The following is a 12,382-nucleotide window of genomic DNA, read 5'->3' on the forward strand; positions in this document are numbered from 1 at the left end:
GCAACAGCAACCTTTTTGCCTGGTTGGTGTCTCCAGCTGGAGGGGGGGCTGACTCACAGACCCCCCACCTCCCACAAGCACAGAAGCAGAACCAAACCAGGAGGCAGAGCGGATGTGATGGTGGTGAGGTGTGCAGCGTCCCAGCGAGCTCTGAGCCTTTGAGAAACAATGCTAGTCGATGCTAGTGCGCTACTCTCTGTAGTAAAGTGTCCGATGTTAGCACAGCTGTTTGGATTATTTATGATCAGACAGAGGAGCAGAGAGAGGAAGCCTTCTAATGAATTTCTTTCCACACATTTACAGGACAAAAAACAAAAACATATGCCTCCACATACATGTAAACAGGGCTGTTGTTTCACCCCCCCCCCCCCGTGAACCATAATGGAGTAGATATTGCTCGGCGTATTGATCGATGTCTCCTTCCACACACTTTGACATTTGCTTATCGGTGTCCACATCTCACTGCTATCGACGTCCGCTCTATCTGGAACATCTTCCTAAGCTGCTTTGTCATTTGTCACCTCTTAAATAAAGACGTAAGAAGAAGAGAGGAGGGGGGGTTGTCAGTGATAAGACTTAATGATGGCAGCCACATTGATGGGGGGGGGGAGGAGGGGGGTGATACTGTCTGGGAGTCGCTTCACTTTCAGCTCCACAACCCCGACTGGATCAACTGGACGTGTTCTCAGAGTGTATTTCAGTTTTTTCCAGCTGTGGTCAATTTACTGCAGATTTACTAAAAGGAGGCGTTTTGCACAACACAAAGGTTCTTGTACCTTTAAGTCATTAAGACCCTGACCACACGCTCAGCCCGGGTTAAAAACATCGATGTTGTTCAAAGTAAAGTTTGTCTCGTATGAAGATATCTTGTTGGGTGCTCTGCACAATCCGCACTTTGGTTTCAGTTATTTTTGTTTGTTTTTAAAAGAAAAACAAGGAAAAACAATTCTGATAATTGCTCTCGAGGAAAGTAATGACATTTTGAGAGTTCTTTGCTGCTTTTTCCTTCTCCCTCTTTTCTTTTTTTCAGATGCTTTTGTCTGATTTTACACCTTTTTCTTGTAATGGGTTTGAAGAGCTCCACTCCACAGGCTCTCCTCTCAAAAGCTACGCGTTTCCAACAACTTCCCCTCGACTCTCCACTTCTTGGATACAAACTGGTGATGCACATTCACACACGGTTTGCTAATAAGAATCCCCCCGTAGCGGGCTATATGCTCTGCCAGATCTGTATTTGTAGTGCAGTAAACACTGAACATGCATTTTGAAAGAAAACACAGTCTGGCGCAGATTTTCTCCCCATGAGGTGGAAGACAGATTTTTTTTCCCTTTTCCTCCCTCCCTCCTCCAGATCCATCCCTCCCTCGCCCTGGCTCCTGCAGAGAGGCTATTATTGCAGCTAATTATCTACAAATAGGCCCCAATATGACAAACACAGCGCCCGTACCAGCGCTGGCTATAAGCGCAGGAATCAGTGCAGGGCGGGAATAAAAAGGATTTTAAAAAAAGGAGGCAAAGGAGGGGCAGACAAAAGGAACGGGACAAAAGTCGAGGCGAAGAAGAAGGAAAAAAATAATAATAATTGAGACGAACGTGATGAAGACACAAAAAGGGAAAATGTGACGCTCTTATATAAGTTATATAAAGATATAAGTGGGAGGCAGATGGGCGAAGAAAAGGCCGCGACACCAGAAGGGAGACAGAAAATGATCTTGTCTATACAGTGCTTGTTGCCCGTAGCAACTGTCCTGTGATGCACAGACCACTTCCATTTAGCTCCCAGCATGCATCGTGATCAGGGCGGCTCAGGGGTCTGTCTCATTTCCATAGAGGAACTCATTTAGGGGGGCGAGCATGGAGGGCTATGACGCATCAATGGGTGCTTGATTAGATCTTTAGCGCCCATACATATGAATATTTATCAGTGTTGGATGAATACATGTTCGCTCTCCTTTCATCTGCATCATCCCCCGAGTGTCCTCCTGTCCTTCATCTTCATGTTTCTCCTGATGAATATGTCACAGGAGCATCAGCACTCCACATAATCTGCTTATTGTGGCGCTGCTGTGATGATCAACGTCTTGTTTTAAGTTGCTCAAAAATGCATCAGGCTTTTTGTATTTTTCTCTCTCTGCCCATTCCAGCAGCTCTTAGAGACCTGGGGGGGGGGGGGTAATCAAAGCAACACACTTGAAAGGATGTGTGTGTTTGGGATTCATTGCTTGCTGCAGATTAGTGTTTGGCTGCACAACTGAAAGCTGCTGCAGGTGTGATTCAGACAACAAGACAAGTTGGACTCACCAGCTCGCCCACTCTCTCTCTCTTTCTTCTTTTTTACACACACAGCTTAATAATGGATATTCTTAACTTACATCGCTGACTCCGGCCTCCACTATCTTCAGGCCCGTCTCCTTCTCCAGCTGCTGCTTCTGTTGGACTGCACACGGGGAGACAAACACAAAGAGGAGGCGTCCAGCGTGAGGACGACAGCGTAACAGATTCTTTGATTTTTTCAGTTTCCTGAAGCGAGAAACAAACAAGTGGTCAACAAGTAAGACAACACACACACACACACACACACACACACACACACACACACACACACACTAACACACACACACACACTAACACAGTAACATACACACACACACACACACACACACACACACACACACACACACACACACACTAACACACACACGTCAATGTCACCTCTCCCTCACTGACCAATCAAAATCAAGAAGGGGCGGGACTTCTGATGTTAGCTTTGTCAGCAACACTGGCGGATAAGACGCTATAGTCTACATCGTCCTCATGTTTTCTTGGGGATATGTCCTCGAGTTAAAGTAAATACTAAACACACACACACACACATTACAGAGAGTTCACTTTGGTAACCTAGCAACAGTGAGCGCGCATGAGAAGCGCTCTGAAACTGAGGTTGTGGGCGCCACAGGCCTTTATACAGTCTATGATTCCAGAGGTTTTCACAGAAGAAGAAGTGATGATGTCACAAGAGGAAAAGAAGTGATGATGTCACAAGAGGAAAGACGGATTCCTCCTGTGAGGACTCTTCAGCATCACTGAAGATATAAAAACGTTTTAAAAACTAAAGATGGCCGCTCACGTCGTCTCAGACCGACAGGAGAGCAGCAGATGAAGCGCTCGGAGATTCCCTGCACACAACAAGTCGAGCTCCCGCCTTTGTTCTCGCAGTAATTAATACGGCAGCCGAGTTTGATCCCAACATCTATTGATCTAATCAAATATGGCGTGCTATTTCCACCGCTTTGTTTTCCGACGACAGATATTCTCATGCAAATGGAGCCGAAGAGAGGCGACGTTAAACATCCGCCGCTGAAGATCACACACTCCCTCCCCCTCCTCGCAGCTTCCTCACTTTGATGAAGACGTTCATATTGAAAAAACAAAATCAAAGCAGCCGTGATAGATTACGAGTGCAAAGAGAAAGAAAGAGGAGCGTCCTTTTTTAATTGAGTTTGTTAGCATGTGAATGTGATAAAAAAAGAACGACTATGAGAGGGAGGGAAAGAGACCAGGTCTTTAAATCCCATCTCGCCAAACATGAAGGCGATGCAAATGACCCTGAAGAGCCGAAGCCCACCTCACACTCCAAACTCAGCGAGGGCCCGTTTAATTAGTGTTTTAATCCATCCCGATGATTCCACTCAGTCCACGATGTGTGCAGCATTTCATCTAATTAAGCACGCTGCTTTTAGGGTAATCATCCATCCTCCCTCGCTCGCCCTCGCTCACCCTCTTTCCCCTCTCTCTCTCTCTCTGCTTTTTATGGATCCTGCAAACATCGATTATCATATCGGCCAATCAGAACAGCAGCAGAGAGGTCATCTCATATTGGATTATCAGAATCAGGATCAGGATCAGAATCAGAATCAGAATCAGAATCAGAATCAGAATCAGAATCAGGATCAGAATCAGAATCAGAATCAGGATCAGAATCAGAATCAGAATCAGAATCAGAATCTGGATCAGAATCAGAATCAGGATCAGAAGCAGAATCAGAATCAGAATCAGAATCAGGATCAGAATCAGAATCAGAATCAGAATCAGGATCAGGATCAGGATCAGAATCAGAATCAGGATCAGAATCAGGATCAGAATCAGAATCAGAATCAGAATCAGGATCAGGATCAGAATCAGAATCAGAATCAGGATCAGAATCAGAATCAGAATCAGGATCAGGATCAGAATCAGGATCAGAATCAGAATCAGAATCAGAATCTGGGTTTATTGCCAAGTACATTTACACATAAAGGAATCTAACTTGGTGTATTGGTGCTAAACAATTAACAAGGAAATAAAGCAGAACTAACAACAACTTAAATAATACAGAAGAAGATATTACAATATATAAAATACAATTTAAAAATGTAAGAAATAAAAATAAAAAACACAAAATGTACAAAAGGTGTGATGTAGGAGCTGTGCAGTGGACTATGAGAAAACAAAATCTTAGGGTGTTTAAAAGAGAATCTTCCCCTTTAATTGTCTGCTCCTGGCTCCTGTAGTTAGTCCATCATAGATATCTACAGTATACCTGTGCTGTTCTATGTGTGTGTGTGTGTGTGTGTGTGTGTGTGTGTGTGTGTGTGTGTGTGTGTGTGTGGGGGGGGGGGGGGGTTGTGTAATGAGCGAGATAATTGGGCCCAGCTGGGTAAGGTCGTAGGTGGCACGGTGAGGCAAAGCTGCTCAAAGGTCACACACTGTTTCGGTCCTAATGAGGCGCCCTCTGAGAGCGCCGCACATCAGGAGTCAAACTACCAAAGATTAGCCTGGAAATCAACACGTTCAGGAAAAACAGCCGCCGCAGCCGGCGCCGCCGCCGCAGCTCCGGGTTTGACTGACAAGCTGACATTACGGGCGGAACTAAAGAAGCCTGAAGGTCAGTTTTTTTACTGGCAGAATCAAAGCTGAGGACTCTGCAATCAACCTGAGGGAGAGGACGGTCCCACAACAGACACTTTAAATGTAAATACAACGTGCTAGCCCGGCTCATTAGCCGCTAACTGGATGGATGTGGGCTGAAGTGAAATCCAGCCAACGGATTTGCTTGTTCTGTCACTGACTGTACAACGCACAGCCCACGGCTTCTCTCTCTGCTCGCCCCGTATATTAACCTCTCTCTCTCTCTCTCTCTCCTCACAGGTTTTTTTTCAGGCTTCAAATTAGCCACCAAATATTCCTGACAGACTGTGGAAAAGAGATGTCAGGTCTGGTTTCAGAGCCGGAGAGTTTTAATAGGCATTGTCTGAGTCTATCTAGTCTCAGCTCTGATATCGAGATCTGATCTCAGCTGCTCATATGATCTCAAGTCATTTCAGCCGATGTTCAATGGGGGGGGGGGGGGGGCGAGGTGTTAAAGGTGCTCCATTTTCATGTGCATTATAGAAAAATCTTCAAACATGTGCAGCAGTTTTATCTAACTAATTAATAATCCTTTGTTTTATTTTTTAACCAATGTATTACTTTGAATTCTCGTTGTTGTGAGCAGCCATACAGCCCTGTTTATTTGTAGAGGGTCACTATGCTCATAAAAAGACTGGACGTCCCTCAGTTTGTCAGATATGAGAGCAGTTATCAGGTCAACAGGTGTTGCAGCGATGGAAGCGGTCAAGAGAAGTGGTTCAGATAGAAGTGATTGTACCCGACCTAAAAAGCCTCTGCATGTTTCTAATAAGCTCCACGAGCAGAAACGTGCTCAAACTAGGATCAATATTGGAGATGCTTTTGAAAAATGGAGAGAGGTTAGAACACAGAAAGGTTTACAGACCCATGCAGAGCTGGATAAACACTGAAGCTTCAGAGTCCACCAAGACTAGAACTCTACAAGCTCAAGCACATTTAGTATTTACCGTTACAGGCCACCCCTGCATGAGTTAGGGAGGCCACCACAGTGTGGACTCGGCCCTGCAGCAAGAAGAAGGGGAAGAGGGGAACAGTTAATGGAGGACGTGTAGAAGGAGAGGGAAAGGCCATCTCAATCATCAATCTAAAGAATGATTCAAAGCCTCGTTCACATCCACACTGATGAGTAAAAACAAACATTTAAACTTGATTTGATGCGACCTTTAAATCGCTCTGTAGCATTATGCACTCAACACAAACGATCTAATTTGATTAAAAATGTTGCTTTTCTCCACCATCTGCTGCAGAACTGAAACAATCATGCAAACACTCCTCATCATACATTCTAATAGCAATTCAGCGCTGATCATCATGAAGTCATCAGAGCTTAAAGCCATGAATATATAGATCCATTTTTTCTGCTTTGAGACAGGGTTGTTGTTGTTGTTGTTGTTAGGAGCAATATAAATTCAGCACACAGGGACAAATCTAGTATTTGTATTTCAGCACGGCTCAGCAGCCGCAACATCGCCTCTCTTGGACAAACGGGCTGGATATAGTCGACAAAATGCATATTTCACCACCCTCTGATTGATCTGTTAATATTGAATAACATCCACATCCATTCCATCTATCTTCCACACCTCCCTGTTCCTCTTCCTCAGGTCGTCTGTGCACCGCTTCCATCTCTTCCATCCGTCACTCCAAGCAAACAAAATGAAAGTGTTTATTGCGGGGGAGGGATGACGCTCGCCCCTCTCCACAGCCGTTAGCCTTATCAGCAGGCAATCGCTCCGATATTAAAGCTGCCATTCCGCCTATCATACCCCCCCACCCCCCACCTCTCGCACATATGATGCCTGTCTCTACCTATCAGAGAGGAGCGAGGAAAAGAGAGGGACATCTCCTCAGGAAGATAAGACGCACCAGAACCCATTTTTTAGTCTCAATCCAAGGCGGGGAAAAACACTATTATTGGAGGAACAACAGCAGCAGACATTCATTACATCTATGATATTTGACATGTATGTGACCTCTTTACATGTGCCTCCTGCATGCTAATGCTAATCCAAACATAAATCAGTCTGCAGATGTTGTTGTCGACAAACACACTCGTATGAGCCGAGCTGATTCTTTTTTATCGTCAGGATAAACATCCTGTAAATAACTTCAGAATAAAAGCTGCTATCCAGTCGCCTGGAGAATCCCACAATCCCCTCTCCTCTCTTGTTCATGCACATCAATTGTTATTCTGCTCCTCTGCTCATATAAGTCAGGACGGAGAATCAGAGCAGCTGCACCTGAGAGACAGGCTGCAGATGAAGCAGAGGGACGAAGGCGGAGCAGGAAGGAAAATAAAACACTTTAATGTGTGATGGCTCTATCTGATGATATCATGATGAGCACATTTATAATTATGATACGATCAATAAGACGTCAATGCTTGTGTCAGAACAAAATGCTTAAAAACATAAACTAGCTTCCTTTTTATACTGTTAAACTTCTATCACTAGGTCAAGCTTTATTTTAAAGTTCACATATCCTCCTCCTCCTCTTCACGGTAAATAAGTCTCAGAGCTCCTCAAAACATGTGTGTGAAGTTTCTTGTTCTAAATCCACTCTGATCCTGTATTTGATCATGTCTATAAACCCCTCTATTTCAGCCCTGCTCAGAACAGGCTGTTTCTGTGTCTGTACCTTTAAATATGTAAATGAGCTGTTTCTGACCACAGCGCAAGTGTAAAATCCTGCAGTTCCTGGAGTGTCCACTAGAGGCTGGCTGCAGAAGCACAGGAAGTCACATACACACCCATTCTAAAAAGCCTGTTTTTACAGCAGAGATGAACATGTTTACAGCCTGGTTCAAAAAACCAAATAGGTGTGATTAGCTCATGTCTCCATGGACACACACTGTACGGGGGGTGAATGTTTTGATGACTCATCAGTTTTGATTTGATGAAGGATAAGAGTTATTCACAATAAGGCGTGTAGCTGACCTGATTGACAGGTGGGCGCGGTGTAACGGTTTGTCAGGAGGTTTAAAACCCGCCTCAGCTCCAGCTCTCAGCCTGTCGTTAGGTTGACTGAAAGTTAGACTGAGACAGCATTTCCAGCATGGAGACCGCCATCGATGAGCCTTTTAAAAAAAAATAAACGTGAGCATAGTGACCCTCTACAAATAAACAGCTTTATTGTGCAACAACAACGACAATTTGAAGTAACAGATTGATGAGATTGTCAAACCTGAGCTCTAAAAGACGACTAAAAATAACTCAAACAGAAACATAAAAACCATTTCCTCTCTCTCCCTGCTGGCCATGACATCATTAGGTTTCTAATATCCAATCAGCAGTGCCAATCATACAGCAGCATGTCTGTCACATGGTGCGAGCATGCTGGGAGCAGCAGGGGGGGTCCTGGCTGCCTCACTGTTTATTCACCCCCGATCGATCGTTTCCTGCAGAGAAGCCAACAGCGCTCCGAAAACAAACCGACTGTTGTTATTCAGCCCAGATCAACACGGCAACCAACCTCAGCTAACGCTAACTGGAAACACCCAACGCTGCCGCTGCTGCAGATGTCAAACCTGCTTTTGTTTTTGACACATTATTTTATTTTTTTCAATTTTTGGCACAGTACAGAAGAAAGAAATAACATAAAAAACACATTTTTGACACATTATTGATCATATCAAACAATAAAGCTGTTAAATAAGAGAAGAGGAGGTGAATCGACTCGTCCAATCAGCATGCGTCTCGTATCTGCATGCGGCCGCTTCCTGGTTCAGACCCACATGACACATTCATAATCACATCCTCCCTTATTAGAGCCCCCTTTCAAAAACCGGGCTGAATAATACCACCTGGAGGAGGCAAACACACACACACACGCACGCACGCACGCACGCACACACACACACTTTATATCTGTGTCTTTGCCGCCTTGTTGATTAATAGATTGTGGCTGCTCTGACACTCTGCGAAGAATCGGCGTTTTGCTCTTTGATAGGTGCTGACATGGATTCTTCACGGACTGCGGGGAGGGGAAGAGGGGAAACAGAAGAGACACCGGCAAACGACTTGGACGGCGAGCAGCTCCAGATGTGCGAGACGCTTTACACGGACATCACTCGCATGTGACCATCAGTCATGACGGATGGAGAGGTTCTGAATATTGGACGGAGTATAATGAGGTAAACAAAGCTCATGTTGAGACACACATCTGAAGTCCAGAGCGGCGCCGCTGGCTCTTTGGATGACCTTTTCCAAACACACGAGCTGGCAGACTTTCTGTCGGGCGGACGCCGCATGCATCACAAATCACAACTGAAGAAACGTCTCCTACATTTAATCTCTCTATATATAAAGAGAAATTTAAATCTAATATAGATCTAGACGAGTGGCTTTTGAGATGTAATATTCCTGGACGATGACTGAGTGGCGTCCCCCGTCTGTACCTGCAGGGGGCGCTGGAGTCTCATCGATGGCGGTCTCTGTCTGTCCCTGCAGGGGGCGCTGGAGTCTCATCGATGGCGGTCTCTGTCTGTCCCTGCAGGGGGCGCTGGAGTCCCATCGATGGCGGTCTCCATGCTGGAAATGCTGTCTCAGTCTAACTTTCAGTCAACCTAACGACAGGCTGAGAGCTGGAGCTGAGGCGGGTTTTAAACCTCCTGACAAACCGTTACACCGCGCCCACCTGTCAATCAGGTCAGCTACACGCCTTATTGTGAATAACTCTTATCCTTCATCAAATCAAAACTGATGAGTCATCAAAACATTCACCCCCCGTACAGTGTGTGTCCATCCAGACATGAGCTAATCACACCTATTTGGTTTTTTGAACCAGGCTGTAAACATGTTCATCTCTGCTGTAAAAACAGGCTTTTTACAATGGGTGTGTATGTGACTTCCTGTGCTTCTGCAGCCAGCCTCTAGTGGACACTCCAGGAACTGCAGGATTTTTACACTTCAGCATCAGCTTCAATTTTTTTAACACTGGAGGATGATGCTTGTTAATAACACATCCAAAAATAGTGGAAAACTGTCTCGCAGCACAGCATAGTGTCACTGTTGGCACGGCTCCAGAGACGGGGCGCAGCCGAGTAAGACTACATGATACATTAAGCTGGATTTAAAAAAACATCATCACTCAGAGATCTTTTATTTCAGTCCGTTTAAATGTGTTCAAATGCTTTAAATGTTGCTCTTTCAGAGGAGGCTTCATTTTTCTCCCTGGGTGTGTGATACAAGATGAAAACATCTGGAAGTTTGCCACTGAAGGGAGCCAACCAGGGAATTACTGGAGGAAGAGATGGTGGCGCTGACACACACACACACACACACACACACCCCCACCCACCCACACACACACACACACACACACACACACACACACACACACACACACACACACACACACACACACACACACACACACACACACACACACACACACACACACACACACACACACACACACACACACACTCCTCCACTGCTTCCCCACTGAGAGAACTCTGACAGAGGCAGCCCTACCTGTCACTGTGGCAGCAATTATCCTGCAGGCTCTCTCCACGGACCGTCTCCTGCAGGTCTCCACATTACTAACCACATCACTGAACACACACACACACACACACACACACACACACACACACACACACACACACACACACACACACACACACACACACACACACACATTCTGACACACACAGCTGCAAACACGCTTTTCATCCACAATTCTCCCTCCACAGGCTAATGGCTCGAACGCATCGTAATGATGTGTTGGTGCAGACTTCCTGCTCAAGCCAACAGAAACACACATCTTCTGTTAGAGGTAGATGCATTATCATAGAAGAGACAAACACACACACACACACACCGGAAAAGCTAAATAAATCAATAAATATGCTAAAGCTGTCATGAGGTAGAGTTTGGAAAACGTTGCAGGCGGCATAACCACGAGGACAGGATATGAGCTCCACTGACTCAAGAGATAATAAGTCTCGGATATTGCAAGAAAAAAAAAAAAAAACCTGCACAGACATGCTCTGAAGGACAGGAGCGGCTGTCCACTTTGTGGCTGCAGGGAGGTCTTAGAGAGGAAGGGATTGATCTGTTTCATGCTGGTGATCCAGCACCCGGTCCTAAGAGTCTGAGTCTGAGTCGGAGAGGTTGACAGTACAGAGCTGTGAAGGTTGATTTCAGAGAAAGGCAGGAAGAGGAAACGAAGCCAATGTGGCCTCATTAACGTAGATTTGTTCCGACTGTCATTAGGAATCACAAATGCCATCACTCAAGTCAGGAAGATGAGGGAGAGGTCAGGAGGCGGGGGGGATAATCAGAGGAGAGGTTTTGGTGACAGTAATGAAGTCGATCTAATGTGTACACAGGATCGTCAGAAGAATAGGAAATGCTTGATTTTTATGTCCAATTTTTTTTTTGTATTTTCTTTTCTTTCTCTTTTTTCTTAAATAAAAAAATGCATCAAAAAAAAAAAGATTTCAGATCTACACATCATGCTACTCAGCATGTTTATCAGGTTTTCATTTCAGACATTTTGTTATCCAGCAGCAACCTTCTGTCATGACAAATGAAGCCCATGTTGAAGTGTGAAAAAAAAGTACAGTTCCTTGAGTGTCCACTTGAGGCAGCCCCCATTAACACCCATGTTAAAATGTTCCTCGTTGAAAGCAGCTGGAGGTTACTGCTGGGTTCTGCTTCATAAAAAAGGGGCGGAGCAACATTTCCGACCGTCCCTAAATGCCTCGGTATCGGAGCGCTCTGGTCTCTGCTGTGTCTTGTTATCAGTTAGTGTCCAAACTCCAGCTCGAACCACAGTGAGGGCAGTGGACATGTTTCCTCACAGAGCGGATAGAGTCACCTACATCTGTCTGTCTGTCTGTCTGTCTGTCTGTCTGTCTGTCTGTCTGTCTGTCTGTCTGTCTGTCTGTCTGTCTGTCTGTCTGTCTGTCTGTCTGTCTGTCTGTCTGTCTCTCTCTCTCTGTCTCTCTCTCTCTCTCTGTCTCTCTCTCTCTCTGTCTCTCTCTCTCTCTCTCTCTGTCTGTCTCTCTCTCTCTCTCTCTGTCTCTCTCTCTCTCTGTCTCTCTCTCTCTCTCTCTCTCTCTCTCTGTCTCTCTCTCTCTCTCTCTCTGTCTGTCTCTCTCTCTCTCTCTCTGTCTCTCTCTCTCTCTGTCTCTCTCTCTCTCTCTCTGTCTCTCTCTCTGTCTCTCTCTCTCTCTCTCCGGCATGCAGCTGGGAGAGGTGGGTGTAAAATGAAAGTGTAACACAACAGCCTCACGCAGGTGTCAAAATGACAAATATGACATTTCCCTTCTGAGGTTTTATTAGTTCTGATATCATTTTGTATTCTGCCCGCCTCGTGTGTCACTGCGCGCCTTTTTTTTTTTCTTACTACTTTGCTTGAGGACAAAATGTGATAATCATTCTAAAACGTCTAAAGAGACGCAGCTGTGACTGTATTCTGGATGGGA

At 45.2% G+C, this 12,382-nt stretch overlaps 1 long non-coding RNA gene across 1 annotated transcript in view; it reads right to left on the minus strand.

Moving 5' to 3' along the window:
* Positions 1-387: 387 nt before the first annotated feature.
* Positions 388-12,382, minus strand: part of LOC136177219 (uncharacterized) — a 44,542-nt gene continuing 32,547 nt past the window's right edge. The window contains exon 3 of the long non-coding RNA XR_010664856.1: positions 388-2,437. This is a non-coding gene — a long non-coding RNA (uncharacterized lncRNA). The remainder of the gene's footprint in view (positions 2,438-12,382) is intronic.

The sequence above is a fragment of the Labrus bergylta genome, chromosome 20 (assembly GCF_963930695.1).
Source record: "Labrus bergylta chromosome 20, fLabBer1.1, whole genome shotgun sequence".
Lineage (NCBI taxonomy): Eukaryota > Metazoa > Chordata > Actinopteri > Labriformes > Labridae > Labrus > Labrus bergylta.